Here is an 8,027-nt window from a genome sequence, read left to right on the forward strand (position 1 = left end):
TAGTTAAAGAAGGCAAAGCTCGGGGGGGGGGGTCCCCCCCCCCCCCCCCCCGGCCCCCCCTGGATGTGCGCCCACGCGTTAGATCCGACCCCCGGGAGCCAGACAGGACACACACACACACACATTTGCTGATTACACTCTTTTCCCATTGTGCCGTGGGGTCAGTTGGTGTTTGAAGCACTGAGCACTGTTGTGACCTTCACACCACAGCTCTCTATCTAAAAGTTACAATGGCACCTCAAGCTTAACTTTTTGCAAGGAACCCAGAGTAAAATGTGTTTTTGAGAAAGATGTCCATGTATGTGACTATGAGGAACAACTTAAATTAACAATATAAAATGTACTGTAACTACCTCAGGTACTATATGACGCTGGGTTCAGGCCAAACTGGCCCTGATGATGAGCGGACAAATCTGGTCTGAGCCCTGTCTGGTGATGTGACAAGTTTGCAGATGATTGATCATTTAAAACCTTTTAGATATATGAATACTATTGACATTACCTGACCTGCAGCCTTAACACTTCTGCATTCATCTATTAATCAATTCATCCATCCATCATAGCAGTATTGGCTTATTAAACACACAAACAGTCATTCAAAACAACGGTCTGTGGGGCTTCAGTGATCCACTTTTATTTTTCAGTGAAGTGCAATTTGTTGCTAAGCCAACAAACCACCTACAGACTGGTTTGGCAATGCTAGCTCATTAAACTCTCTCAGTTCTATGGCACAAAACAAACTCTCTGGGATTAATAGCTCTGCTTCTCGTAGAACGCTTGTAAACATCCATCCATCCACGCTCATGTCAGGTCTCTTTCCTACTTATTTCCTTGTTCTTCTATCCATCATATCTTTAGTCCATTCATACTTGATCCATACAGCCACCCTCATATCCATAGACACATTTCTATGTTCAACATAGTATTTATATCATCTTTATAGATCCTTGGGAGCGCTTGTGTAAGAACACAGCTGTGCAGTTCACACCAATGTTTGTTCACCTGCTACAGTTTTGCATTTCTGAGTGCTTAAATGACTGAAAGCACGCTTTAGGTTGAGTCTTGGTAAAAGGTATTTGCATAAAGAAACACCAGGCAGTGCAATAGAAGTTACACAGGCATGAGTCATCACTCATTGGTACACATTTCATTCAAATATATACATTTATAAAGTCAACATTCAGCGGATCTTATAGTATCTGCAAATCTTGATTACTGTACTATCATGGCAGAATCCTGTGTGGGAATTAATACAGCAGATTTGGATTAAAATAAAGAACGCCTGATAAAACTGGGTTGATGGCTGAATGTTGTACATTGTACATTGTACTCCAAGACAGCCATACATTCTTCAGTACTGATCCAAGAAAATCTTTTTCTTTCTCCACTTCAAAGTCACCCTCTGACCTCCTCTTTTCTCTCACTCTAATAATGAATACTGTTCAATAAAGCAGAAATAAGCTTAATAACTTAAGCATTTTAAATGACATCCAACCTGAAAAGCAATATTTTGTTCGTAAAAAGTGTTATGTGAAAGCATGTATATAAGCTCAATCATGCAAATATGTGCATGTGTTACACATGTGTGCGCGTGCGTGTGCGTGTGCGTGTGAGAGAGTGTGTTTATCCAAACATTTACTTCCAGTTTTTCTGTGCCTGTATCGCTATTGCTCCATGCCTGTGTGTTCATGTTTGTCAGTTTGTCTGTTTGGATGGATGTCTCAGCTGGCAGAGCAGAGCAACATCACAGATGAGTCAGACAGGGCTGAGCTCGTTTAGAGAGAGAGAGAGAGAGAGAGAGAGAGAGAGAGAGAGAGAGAGTCTGAATGGATGTGGCAATTATCTGTGATTTTTCTATTCATATGTGTTTTTTAAAGGTAATAATAAGCTCAACACAACACAATAGCAGCCATATAAATCCAAAGTTTTCCTGCATGCTTACTCAACTACTGCTGCACTTTGGCATCATCCCTCAGAGATTTTGCTTGGAAAAGTAATTTTCCTTCTTCTTAGTTGTCAGAAGTTATAACAAAAATGTTTGTGTAACTAGTTCACTAAAAGATACAAGGATTTCTTTTTAAAATATACCAACTTGTTTCCGCAACTTAATGTTTAAATACAGTCTTGTCTGCTGCACTAATGGAGGACAGACGGAACAGGAATGCAAGGGGCCTCTACAGCAATGTGCACTTCAAGTCAAGGACTTAGTTTCTGCGCAAAGGTTAAAAGAATGTACATTTAAGTGTAAGAGAAGAGAAAATATTAATGAATATCATCAAGAGTATTGGCTTGCTGGGCTTAAAGCTTTGCCTCGGACCTATATTTAGCAGTCTTCCATTTAAGTGCTGATTATTCTGCAACCACAAAAATGACAAAACAAAATATAACAAAAAAGCTTTGTCTTGTTCACTGAGCTCACAGGGGAATCCACACACAAACACACTCACTGGGTTCAAATTTCACAAATACACACGTGAATTCTCTCCCTCCTCATTTTCCCAGTGTGCCTCCTGTCCAACCATACATTACATTAGCTCTGACGGGAGTGTTTCTTGACAGGAAGTTGATGTAGGTAGAAATAATGCGTAGGAAACACTATAAATTGATGTATGTAAGGGTTTTTTTTATTAATAAACTGGATTGGAACTGTGTGTGTGTGCAGAGTTGGAGATGTGCTATAATTGGATGAAGCGTTTGATTCATGGTGGCTGGATGTTTCAGAGGAAGTCCCTTTCATCTTTTTATCACTCATCTCTCTTTTATTTTCTGTTATTCTTTTGTTTTCTCTCACTTTGTTTCTCCCCTCAACTCCCCCAACGTCTCGTTCACTCTCCCCCATCCGCTTCCTCTCTCTCTCTCTGTCCTTTGCGCTTTCTGTCTCTCTTTCTTCTCTTCTTCTTCCTCCAATTCTTTCCTCTCCTCATTCCGCCACCTCCATCTCTCTGTTTGCAGCTTGCCTATCTGCATGTCTGTGTTTTGGCTGTGTGGGCGCGATCCTGTCAAAACCTGCTGTGTGTGTGTGGGGCTGTGTGTGTCTGTGCGCTTCAACAAATGTGTCAGAGTGGGTTTGCTTTGCTTGTGCATCTGTGTATTTCTGTTTGTTGGTCGTGTGCGTCTGAGTTATGGTGATCTGTGTGTGTGATTCTTCTATGTAAGTATGTCAGCATGCATTTCTGTGTGTTTTCATTCCTGTCTGCGTGTCTGTACCATGTGAGTGTGTGTTCTTGTGTTTGTGCATTATATTTTGCATGTGTGTTTGTGTATACTTCTTCCTTTTTCAGTTCCCCCGGTCTGTCAGTCTTCGAAAAAAAAAACTCATTTTTTTATTTTTCTAAAATAAACTGTTTACTGTTTTTCTTTCCTCTGGATAAGAGAAAGAAAAAAAGGAGGATAAAAAAGTCGGCTTGTTTGATCGATTTCTAACCCACCCAAAGCTCAGCTTTGATTTTACCACGCCTAATCAATGCATCCTTACACGCGCGTGCACACACACGCACACATACACAAAGAATACTGCTTTGAGATTTTCTTAGCTGCAGGTTTAGCTTTTCAAACAGAGACGAGTCAAGAGTGTGACGCCAAGTGCCTCTCACCCAGCTCCCCACTGTTTTTTCCTTCTCTCCGTGGTGGAAAACTTTCTAAGAAGCATTTTTCACTTGGCATAAGAGTGCTTTGCCCTTGTGAGAAGGCTTTGTAAGAAGTTTATTTTATTATTTATATTTGTGCATGATTTTTCAGCAGGGTGTCTGTTGTATTGCCCCTGACAATGAATGGATGTCTACTTAAGCTGCCTTATGTGCAGAATGGGCACAGCAGTTTAACAGTTTATGTTTTAGATATTTCACTTTACCAGTTACTTTTTTTTTTCACTCTAACTTGATTCTTCTGAGAGGCAATTTTAAGAATGTATCCACTAGAAACAAGAAGGAAATTAAACGAACAGAATGCAGTGCATGTGTCCTTGTATTTAATATATATGTGTGCGCATGTAACTTTATAATTGAGCAGACCGGGCCGGCATCCACTCCGGATAAAGATTCCTAGAAAATTTCTCTGTGTTTTTGCATGTGTAATGGGTCAAGTGCGTTTCCATCCTGCTAGATTTTTTTGTGTTTCTGTGTGTCTGTGTGTGTCTGTGTGGTGTGTGTGTGTGTGTGTGTGTGTGTGTGTGTGTAAACCCTGATTTGTTATGCAGTGAATTGGCACAATATAGCTGGCACACTTGACCCTGACAGCCTTCCCTAAGTATATTCTAACCAAACTCAGCCATTTGTTTCGGTCTGCTCTCTAAAAATCTATGACAGCCATGTTCTGCTCTCAACTGCCATCTTTAATAAGGGCTGCAGTCGTTCATACGTGTCTGCCTGTCAGTAACACTAGGTGCATACATACAGTCTGCCCACCACAAATAACAGCTCACACTTAGCTAACTGTTTGATGATAAGTGGTTTCTGCTCTGGTCCTTATGTCCCTATATGTCAAGATAAATGAGAAGTACTTTGTGAATATTACCATGGCAACTGAGTCTATGCAGAGAGTGTGGTACAATCACACAAGTGGTGTAAGACTTGTGCATGCCCCAGTACACAGTATAAAGTTACAGGAGTGGAGATTCAGCTGTTGCAGAAGTCCTTTTATTTATTTTTTGTGCGTACTTGCTGAACTGTGGCTGCACTTTAGCCTCACCACATAGAGCATCAGGGAGGAATCAAATTTTGCTCTTTTTTAAAAAAGCTCCTGGAACATTTGAGGAAGCATGTGGAACAGTAGCTACTCAAGGCACACTCAGATTTGGCATTTAAACGTTTTAAAGTGGTCTGCATCTATGTCTTTCTTTCTTTTTGACCCCCACCTGCATTTCAGAACTGGGAAACTGCAGCTGACACTAGTAAAGGTAGCATGACAACCATGTTTAGTGCTCTTTTCCCATTTCCTTTCTACTAAGTCAGGACAACAGATGTAAAAGTCTGACAACACAAATGCTTCCTGCTTTTCATCAGATTTAGTGTAAAATGTTTGTCAAATCCAAACAGAAAGCACATGATGATGAAAAAAAAAACATTATTTCTGTGATTAAGACATACTCTGAGGGACTAGAAAGAAAGAACCCCTCTGTATACTGTATACAATCAGAGTTCTACTACTATTTTGAAGACGCATGGAGGAGAGAAAAGGTTGTTCTTGATACTACAAGTGTTGCTGGAGTTTTGACCTCTTCACACTATATACAATCTGGCAGTCTTGTAACAAATACCTTGCATCCATTTTCTGCTGCTAATCTGGTGCCAGATCAGTAGCAGCAGGGTAAGCAAGAAAGTCCAGGCGTCTCTATCCACACCATGGTTTTCAGCTCCTCCTGGGGGATCCTGAGGCATTCCCAAGCCGGATGAGATGTTATATCTCTCCAGTGTGTTCTGGGTCTAGCCCAGGGTCTGCTACCAGTTGGACGTGCCCGGAAAAAAGAAAGGTACCTGGAGGTTTTTGGGACATGTCAAACTGCTTAAATACCCTGACAAAATGTATAATTTCAGATTGACACTATGTCAGGAAGATGTTGATTCAACATTCTCATACTGAATGTATGATGTTGAATTATATGACCTTGTGTAAGGTCATTTCACAAAACATGAGGGTTACATTTGCATATTTTAAGCAAAGTTAGGTTAGTTCAGGCAAAGAGGACAAACACAAGCATTATTTGTTACAGTCAAACTTCATGTAAATTAATAAAATACAGTATCTTGCTGCAGCATCAAACATTTGGGAAGAAAAGTTGAAGGCAGAGCAGGGGCTGACACAGGAGAGAAGCTCTGGTGGGATGTGATTCGAGTCTAGTGGGGATACCGACACATGGGACTTCAGTTACTATCTTTAGGCACTGAAGTCCCATTTTTAACATTGTGCTGGTTGAACAGCTGCTACACCCTGGCCACATCCTGAGGAGAGGTTGTTTGGAAAGCTCAGGTTGTGCTCTCTTTTCAGCAGCTATGTACGAAAACCAGTCTGATAACTAGACACTAGACTGTTTAGTGGTACCTTATTTAGTTCTGCTCTATAAAGCCCAAATTGTCTGGAGTGTAGGATAGATGCATTAGCACAACTTCTACAGAGGTTAGCGCTGTACAATTAGCGAAGCAATGTTGAAAGTATGTCCTGAAATTATAATTACTTAGCTCTTCTTCTCTCCTCTCCTCTCCTCTCCTCTCCTCTCCTCTTCTGGCTGAACAAGTGGCTGAGCTCTTACATCAAAGCAGGCAGCGAGAGGATGCATTTCGCAAACAACAAACCTCGTGACCTTCTCTCCACCTCTCACTGTGCCTTCCTCTGTCACTGTTCACCATTAAAGCTCTCATCCCTCCTTTTTCCTCTCACACTCTCATCTGGCTCTCATGTTTCTTCATCCTGTCTGTCTGTCTGTCTAATCCCAAGACAGCTCAAAATAAGGCAGTATATTACCACTTAGAGGAAACCATTTTTAAGAACCTTTAGAGACATTTACAATACCCAGAAATCATGTTCCACAACCCAGCCACTCTATCTCTTTACACAATAAAAATCTAACATGTTCAACAAAAAGTAGAAAGTTGCAGCCATGTCAGATTTTAGATAAGAATCAGGAGTGAATGTAAAGAAAAAAAGGGACAAAAAGAGAAGCAGGATGGGGTAAGACATGACGGTAGGAGAAAATCTGATGAAACAGAAAGCCTTGTTCGATCTTTCTCTGTAAATCTCTGAGATAATTGTGTTCAGATCTATTAGCATACTTTGCAACACAAAAGCCAGGGTTTAAAGACAGAGATGGTGTGAGGAAGATGGCGACTGCAAGAGATAAGAGATAAAGTGACAAAGATGCAATGGCAAACAGAGAGGCAGAAAGTGGTAGGAGGAAGAAGAGAGACCTGAAAAATAATATTTATTTTGAGATTAGGACAAAGGGAACTATGTTGAGGCGAGAAAAGGGGACAGGCATGTGTGATCTGAGAAATTTAAAAAAGGTGAGGAGGAGACAGAACAAGGAAAAAGAGCCGGCAGGTAAGATGTGACAAAGAAGTTGGAACGAATAAAATTAAGAATAAGATTGGGTTTGTCAAATCTTGGCCCTGCTTCAGGTGGACCAAGAAATGCTGAGCTGACAGTTTTCACTCAGAGATGGATAGTTAAGGAAAGGGAGAGAAAGCGAGAATGAAAAGGGTGAAGGGGAAGAATAAGAGTCAGTCACTGGAAGTGGAGACAGTGAGAGGGGGAGAGTGTATAAGAAAAAGTTAAAGAGAGCAGCAGCTGAAATTGAAGCAGCAGGAGATGGATGGGATGCTGAGAGGGGCAAAAGTGAAAAGAGGAACAAGCAGAGAAAATGTAAGGAGAAAGGGACACAAAGAAATCCCCCTAGCCTTAACACCTGGATGTTGGAATATCTGCAACTTTTCGAAAACCAAAGTCCTGCAACAATTGGCCAGGTGTGCAAAGTTAAAGTATGCTGCTATCTTTTTTTCAGTCTTCACACTTTTACAAGTGTGTTGTTATTCCCATTTTTATGTTATAAATAGTATAGTTAATTTAAAGCACACCCTAAGCTTTAATTTTGGCACCTTATTGTGTTTAAGTTTGACAGAAAGATAGTCAATAATCAAATCAAAATAAAACTGTGATTAGTCCATTCGTCCATTCTTCTGTCTTTCATGTTATTGCTGATTATTTATTTTTTTTTCAAAAAATGCATTACAGTTTGTCACTTTTGTCTTTTTCAGAGGTTATCAGGTTTTTGTTCAGTTTTCGTTTTAAGTGTCAGCGAATATTTTTTGTCATTTACTAAATCAAGGCTGAATATGAAAGACTGAAGGAGAAATAAGAGTAGGCAAGTTAGATGGAGAAGGGTGAAAGAGTTTACAAGAAAGAAATATTGAAATCAAACAAATAATTACTTTTCTTTACTCTTCTCTTCAAAAGTGCAAATATGCTTTCGGATCAAACTGAACCAACATTGAAGATGGCTCTAGGAGCTGGTTGTCACTGTACTATTCTTTAGTGTG

The 8,027-nt window shown here is 40.3% G+C and overlaps 1 protein-coding gene across 1 annotated transcript in view; it reads left to right on the forward strand.

Moving 5' to 3' along the window:
- Positions 1-8,027, forward strand: part of si:dkey-215k6.1 (transmembrane protein 132D) — a 234,919-nt gene that overhangs the window by 37,942 nt on the left and 188,950 nt on the right. The gene's annotated exons all lie outside the window — the stretch shown is intronic.

This window comes from Morone saxatilis, unplaced genomic scaffold (genome assembly GCF_004916995.1).
Source record: "Morone saxatilis isolate NCDOM2014 unplaced genomic scaffold, NCSU_SB_2.0 Contig16, whole genome shotgun sequence".
NCBI lineage: Eukaryota > Metazoa > Chordata > Actinopteri > Moronidae > Morone > Morone saxatilis.